Raw genomic sequence first — 7,328 nt, 5'->3', positions numbered from 1 at the left:
TACAAAAAAAGGGAAAAAAAAAAAAAAAGTTCAAAACTAACGACCATTCATAAATTCACTCAACTCGAAATAGTAACACAGATAGATAAAGTGGAAGATCTTCTGTGTTGACTTGTGCTCGGGTATCGTTTGACTGCCATCACATTCATGAAAGTAAGAAGTCTTGGTGTTTGTCAGGCAATGTAAGCAAAGACTTATGCTCTCATTTGCGTACTATAACATAAACTAAAATTTTCAATGTGTGTTACCCTTTTAACGTTTGTGAACTATTTCTACACCAATTGCAGCTTTGAGCTATCAGCAGTGAGTTTTCAAAAAATCAATATATAGCACCAGTTCAATTTAAATGCACTTGTTATTAATATAATTCCATTGAAGGCTCCGATTTTTCCACATCGGAGAAATTGCAAACCATCAGCTGGAAAGAAAAAAACTTTTGTGTTTGCTTTGTGGCGACAACACGCTTGGTCAATAAAAAGTTAAGAATTTAAAAATGAAGCTCGTCTCTCCATTACGACACAGGTTCTTCAAGCAAGTACATTCTATTTTCATGACTGTTGTTTACAGGTGAATAAGAGAACGGTATCCGCTCTTTTTGCTTTGACTAGTACTACACAACGTGCTGTCATAACTTATCAAAAAAGTTGTGACAAGTGTGACAGTGATGCATGAACCCGAAAACTTTTAAGAACTAACCATCTGTTTTTTCCTCTTTTTTCGGATGCAGCGACCTCGCCTCGTTATTTATTTGATTAACTGTTTCTCTGTTTTTCTCTATCGCAAATTCCATGTATTTCAAGTTTATCCGGCGAGTTTATGCCCCTTGCAACTTGAGGAAATCTTCACTGCGGGAGTTTGCCAATCCGCCTAACTGCTTTTCCTTCTTTTCCGTGACTGATATTGATGCTTGTCGCCCGCAACCAACCTAAACCTCCATGATCATGTCCGGCTCACGTAGCGCCAGGTGAATCCGCCTGCCTGGTTTCCTAAAGCATTTTAACTAAATAAAGCGTGCACATCAGACATTAAATCGACCTTTCGCGGCAGGAGAATAAAACCCGTCTTATTATCTTTTCTTGCCTAAAAAAAAATTAAGTGATCAGCACAAAGATGGAGTATTTTATTATAGACAAGTTGTTACTCCTTGTGTGATATGAGTTGGAACCATAGCAGGGACTGAAGTTCTCATGCGGACTCACTTTTCTAAATCCAAACGCCCAACGGTCTTGGAAATAAAGTAAGTTTCGTTAATCTTTCATTTTGAGTAGGACGATGACCGGCCAGTATCCTGATAATCCAGCCACCTAAGCGGATTCTACCTCTGTGTCATCGTTGTGGAGATGATTAATTCTGCATAGTAGCTTTTTCTAGCCATGCATTACTTGCCACTTTCCACGTTTTTGCCAGCAGTTTTTCTTTTTCTTTGCTGACAATTTCGATTACAACAAAGAATAAATTCATTACCAGAAATCTAATGTACATTAAGAGACCTATTTTTCTATCTTGCCAACCCGGCGGACTACTAGCCCTGGTTCCGCGAGTTTGTGCAATGACATTACATTTCCATTTTGGGACACCGAATATATTTACACGCAGATGTAAGTGCTTCAAAATACATTTTTATTAGGCAAGAAGGAAATGGAATTCAAATAACTATATTTCCTCTTTGCAACGTTCATTTTGTTGCATTCGCTATCAAACGCGCTGCTAGTTAACAATTACCACTGAAGTGATTTCAGCGAGGAAGGGAGAGAGAGAGGGGAAAAATTTATAAGTCATTTAAAAGTTAAGGGTCGGGCCGTTTAGGGAAAAATGTGACATCGGTCGTCAAAAATTTGCAAATGGCAGCATTTTCAAGACCTCGGGCACAGTTTTTCACTATACGGACCTCCCACCTTTCCATTCTAAGGTTTCTGTGACTATCAAATAAATACACAAGTGATAATAATCTTTAAGAAGTCCGAAACGTTCCTAAAAATCGTTAAAAAGAACAAACAGGTAATGGGGAAAAAAAATCTGTTTTACGTTGAATGTTCAATGTATTGATAATGTCAAACCTCAAAAGAGATCCATTATTTGACAAAACACTTTCAGAGTTTGGACAATGTGCGAGCCAGCGGGTCATGCGAGGCACGCAAGCCATGACTACGAGTCATGCGAGCCAACATGCATGGCGAGTCCGACATGCGGATTACGCAGTTATTGAAAGCTAACGTTTTCAAAATGGGTACTTAGAATAATAACAACAGTTTATCAGATCTATTGTAATGGGTGCTTAGACTTAATTGCGAACTTTGCATGGCTGGCATAACTCGCTGGCTCGCAGATTGCGCAGCCCTCATTCTTTCACAACAAACATTGATCGTTTTTTCCGAGCACGTATATAATCACAACTATAACAAAATCCTGGAAGCTGATCGTTTGATATCACTGCTATTATTAGAGCATAATAATAATATTAGAGCGTATCTGAGTAGTTGCACAGTACGTGCTATCACGCTGACTTAGTCAGGCCAGGTTACTGCATTTTCAAAAAGAAAGTTTGATATCTATAAATCACGGAGTATATGCTCATTTTGGTTTTTTTCTTGAAGAAGTTCATTTCAGGTATTTCCTTTTTCGAATTGTGTTATAGATATGATTGATTATTGATATTACTGACTGGAGTGGCACCATTAAATTGTGTACGGCCGAATAGAGGTAACAAGACTCTGTGACGTAGTTCGGTATGCAGCTATGTTAAAAACGAGGCTCAAGGATTTACGTTAGAATCTCTAGTGTGATTTCAGTCCGAAATGCACCCCTCACATCTGTTACCGATAAACATAATTTAGCGGTGCCCTCCAAATTTGACATGGCTTAAATTGCCGTGAAAGTGGTAATGCACCACTTGTCCCCTCTCCTGCTTTCTCTCTCCTCCCTGTCTCCTTTTCTTTGTCCTCTTGTCCTCGTTCTTTTCATCTCTCCTCCTTTTTACTGCCCTCCAGCGAATTTTCGCTGAGGGGCAGTCCTTGGCCTTGTGGCCTTGTCCGCGACAATTGAAGCAACGTACTACAAAAAAAGGGAAAAAAAAAGTTCAACTAACGACCATTCATAAATTCACTCACTAGAAATAGTAACACAGATAGATAAAGTGGAGATCTTCTGTGTTGACTTGTGCTCAGGTATCGTTGACTGCATCACATTCATAAAGTAAGAAGTCTGGTGTTTGTCAGGCAATGTAAGCAAGACATTATGCTCTCATTTGCGTACTATAACATAAACTAAAATTTTCAATGTGTGTTACCCTTTTAACGTTTGTGAAATATTTCTACACAATTGCAGCGGTGAGCTATCAGCAGTGAGTTTCAAAAAATCAATATATAGCACAGTTCAATTTAAATGCACTTGTTATTATATAATTCCATTTGAAGGCTCCGATTTTTACACATCGGAGAATTGCAACATCAGCTGGAAAGAAAAAAAACTTTTGTTTGCTTTGTGGCGACAACACGCTTGTTCAATAAAAAGTTAAGAATTTAAAAATGAAGCTCGTCTCTCCATTACGACCAGGTTCTTCAAGCAAGTACATTCTATTTTCATGACTGTGTTTACAGGTGAATAAGAGAACGTATCCGCTCTTTTTGCTTTGACTAGTACTAACAACGTGCTGTCATAACTTATCAAAAAAGTTGTGACAAGTGTGACAGTGATGCATGAACCCGAAACTTTTAAGAACTAACCATCTGCTGGATGCAGCGACCTCGTTATTTATTTGATTAACTTTTCTCTGTTTTCTCTATCGCAAATTCCATGTATTTCAAGTTTATCCGCGAGTTTATGCCCCTTGCAACTTGAGGAAATATTCACTGCGGGAGTTTGCAATCGCTAACTGCTTTGCTTCTTTTCCGTGACTGATATTGATGCTTGTCGCCCGCAACCAACTAAACCTCCATGATCATGTCCGGCTCACGTAGCGCCAGTGAATCCGCCTGCCTTTTCCTAAGCATTTTAACTAAATAAGCGTGCACATCAGACATTAAATCGACCTTTCGCGGCAGATAAACCCGTCTTATTATCTTTCTTGCCTAAAAAAAATTAAGTGATCAGCAAAGATGAGTATTTATTATAGACAAGTTGTTACTCTTGTGTGATATGAGTTGACCATAGGAGGACTGAGTTCTCATGCGACTCACTTTTCTAAATTCAAACGCCAAGCTCTTGGAATAAGTAAGTTTCGTTAATCTTTCATTTTGAGTAGGACGATGACCGGGCAGTATCCTGATAATCCAGCCACCTAAGCGGATTCTACCTCTGTGTCATCGTTGTGGAGATGATTAATTCTGCATAGTAGCTTTTTCTAGCCTTGCATTACTTGCCCTTTCCTCCTTTTTGCCAGCAATTTCTCTTTTTGTTTGCTGTCAATTTCGATTACAAATAAGAATGAATTCATTAACAGTAATCACGTACATGTCCTTTAAGAGAACTATTTTTCTATCTTGCCAACCCGGCGGACTACTAGCCCTGGTTCCGCGAGTTTGTGCAATGACATTACATTTCCATTTTGGGACACCGAATATATTTACACGCAGATGTAAGTGCTTCAAAATACATTTTTATTAGGCAAGAAGGAAATGGAATTCAAATAACTATATTTCTCTTTGCAACGTTCATTTTGTTGCATTCGCTATCAAACGCGCTGCTAGTTAACAATTACCACTGAAGTGATTTCAGCGAGGAAGGGAGAGAGAGAGGGGAAAAAATTTAATAAGTCATTTAAAAGTTAAGGGTCGGGCCGTTTAGGGAAAAATGTGACATCGGTCGTCAAAAATTTGCAAATGGCAGCATTTTCAAGACCTCGGGCACAGTTTTTCACTATACGGACCTCCCACCTTTCCATTCTAAGGTTTCTGTGACTATCAAATAAATACACAAGTGATAATAATCTTTAAGAAGTCCGAAACGTTCCTAAAAATCGTTAAAAAGAACAAACAGGTAATGGGGAAAAAAAATTCTGTTTTACGTTTAATGTTAAATGTATTGATAATGTCAACATAAAAAGAGATCCATTTGACAAAACACTTTCAGAGTTTGGACAATGTGCGAGCCAGCGGGTCATGCGAGGCACGCAAGCCATGACTACGAGTCATGCGAGCCAACATGCATGGCGAGTCCGACATGCGGATTACGCAGTTATTGAAAGCTAACGTTTTCAAAATGGGTACTTAGAATAATAACAACAGTTTATCAGATCTATTTGTAATGGGTGCTTAGACTTAATTGCGAACTTTGCATGGCTGGCATAACTCGCTGGCTCGCAGATTGCGCAGCCCTCATTCTTTCACAACAAACATTGATCGTTTTTTCCGAGCACGTATATAATCACAACTATAACAAAATCCTGGAAGCTGATCGTTTGATATCACTGCTATTATTAGAGCATAATAATAATATTAGAGCGTATCTGAGTAGTTGCACAGTACGTGCTATCACGCTGACTTAGTCAGGCCAGGTTACTGCATTTTCAAAAAGAAAGTTTGATATCTATAAATCACGGAGTATATGCTCATTTTGGTTTTTTTCTTGAAGAAGTTCATTTCAGGTATTTCCTTTTTTCGAATTGTGTTATAGATATGATTGATTATTGATATTACTGACTGGAGTGGCACCATTAAATTGTGTACGGCCGAATAGAGGTAACAAGACTCTGTGACGTAGTTCGGTATGCAGCTATGTTAAAAACGAGGCTCAAGGATTTACGTTAGAATCTCTAGTGTGATTTCAGTCCGAAATGCACCCCTCACATCTGTTACCGATAAACATAATTTAGCGGTGCCCTCCAAATTTGACATGGCTTAAATTGCCGTGAAAGTGGTAATGCACCACTTGTCCCCTCTCCTGCTTTCTCTCTCCTCCCTGTCTCCTTTTCTTTGTCCTCTTGTCCTCGTTCTTTTCATCTCTCCTCCTTTTTACTGCCCTCCAGCGAATTTTCGCTGAGGGGCAGTCCTTGGCCTTGTGGCCTTGTCCGCGACAATTGAAGCAACGTACTACAAAAAAAGGGAAAAAAAAAGTTCAACTAACGACCATTCATAAATTCACTCACTAGAAATAGTAACACAGATAGATAAAGTGGAGATCTTCTGTGTTGACTTGTGCTCAGGTATCGTTGACTGCATCACATTCATAAAGTAAGAAGTCTGGTGTTTGTCAGGCAATGTAAGCAAGACATTATGCTCTCATTTGCGTACTATAACATAAACTAAAATTTTCAATGTGTGTTACCCTTTTAACGTTTGTGAAATATTTCTACACAATTGCAGCGGTGAGCTATCAGCAGTGAGTTTCAAAAAATCAATATATAGCACAGTTCAATTTAAATGCACTTGTTATTATATAATTCCATTTGAAGGCTCCGATTTTTACACATCGGAGAATTGCAACATCAGCTGGAAAGAAAAAAAACTTTTGTTTGCTTTGTGGCGACAACACGCTTGTTCAATAAAAAGTTAAGAATTTAAAAATGAAGCTCGTCTCTCCATTACGACCAGGTTCTTCAAGCAAGTACATTCTATTTTCATGACTGTGTTTACAGGTGAATAAGAGAACGTATCCGCTCTTTTTGCTTTGACTAGTACTAACAACGTGCTGTCATAACTTATCAAAAAAGTTGTGACAAGTGTGACAGTGATGCATGAACCCGAAACTTTTAAGAACTAACCATCTGCTGGATGCAGCGACCTCGTTATTTATTTGATTAACTTTTCTCTGTTTTCTCTATCGCAAATTCCATGTATTTCAAGTTTATCCGCGAGTTTATGCCCCTTGCAACTTGAGGAAATATTCACTGCGGGAGTTTGCAATCGCTAACTGCTTTGCTTCTTTTCCGTGACTGATATTGATGCTTGTCGCCCGCAACCAACTAAACCTCCATGATCATGTCCGGCTCACGTAGCGCCAGTGAATCCGCCTGCCTTTTCCTAAGCATTTTAACTAAATAAGCGTGCACATCAGACATTAAATCGACCTTTCGCGGCAGATAAACCCGTCTTATTATCTTTCTTGCCTAAAAAAAAATTAAGTGATCAGCAAAGATGAGTATTTATTATAGACAAGTTGTTACTCTTGTGTGATATGAGTTGACCATAGCAGGACTGAGTTCTCATGCGACTCACTTTTCTAAATTCAAACGCCAAGCTCTTGGAATAAGTAAGTTTCGTTAATCTTTCATTTTGAGTAGGACGATGACCGGGCAGTATCCTGATAATCCAGCCACCTAAGCAGATTCTACCTCTGTGTCATCGTTGTGGAGATGATTAATTCTGCATAGTAGCTTTTTCTAGCCTTGCATT

This window comes from Montipora capricornis, chromosome 2 (genome assembly GCF_036669925.1).
Source record: "Montipora capricornis isolate CH-2021 chromosome 2, ASM3666992v2, whole genome shotgun sequence".
Taxonomy (NCBI): Eukaryota; Metazoa; Cnidaria; class Anthozoa; order Scleractinia; family Acroporidae; genus Montipora; species Montipora capricornis.
This window is presented reverse-complemented; position numbering follows the sequence as displayed.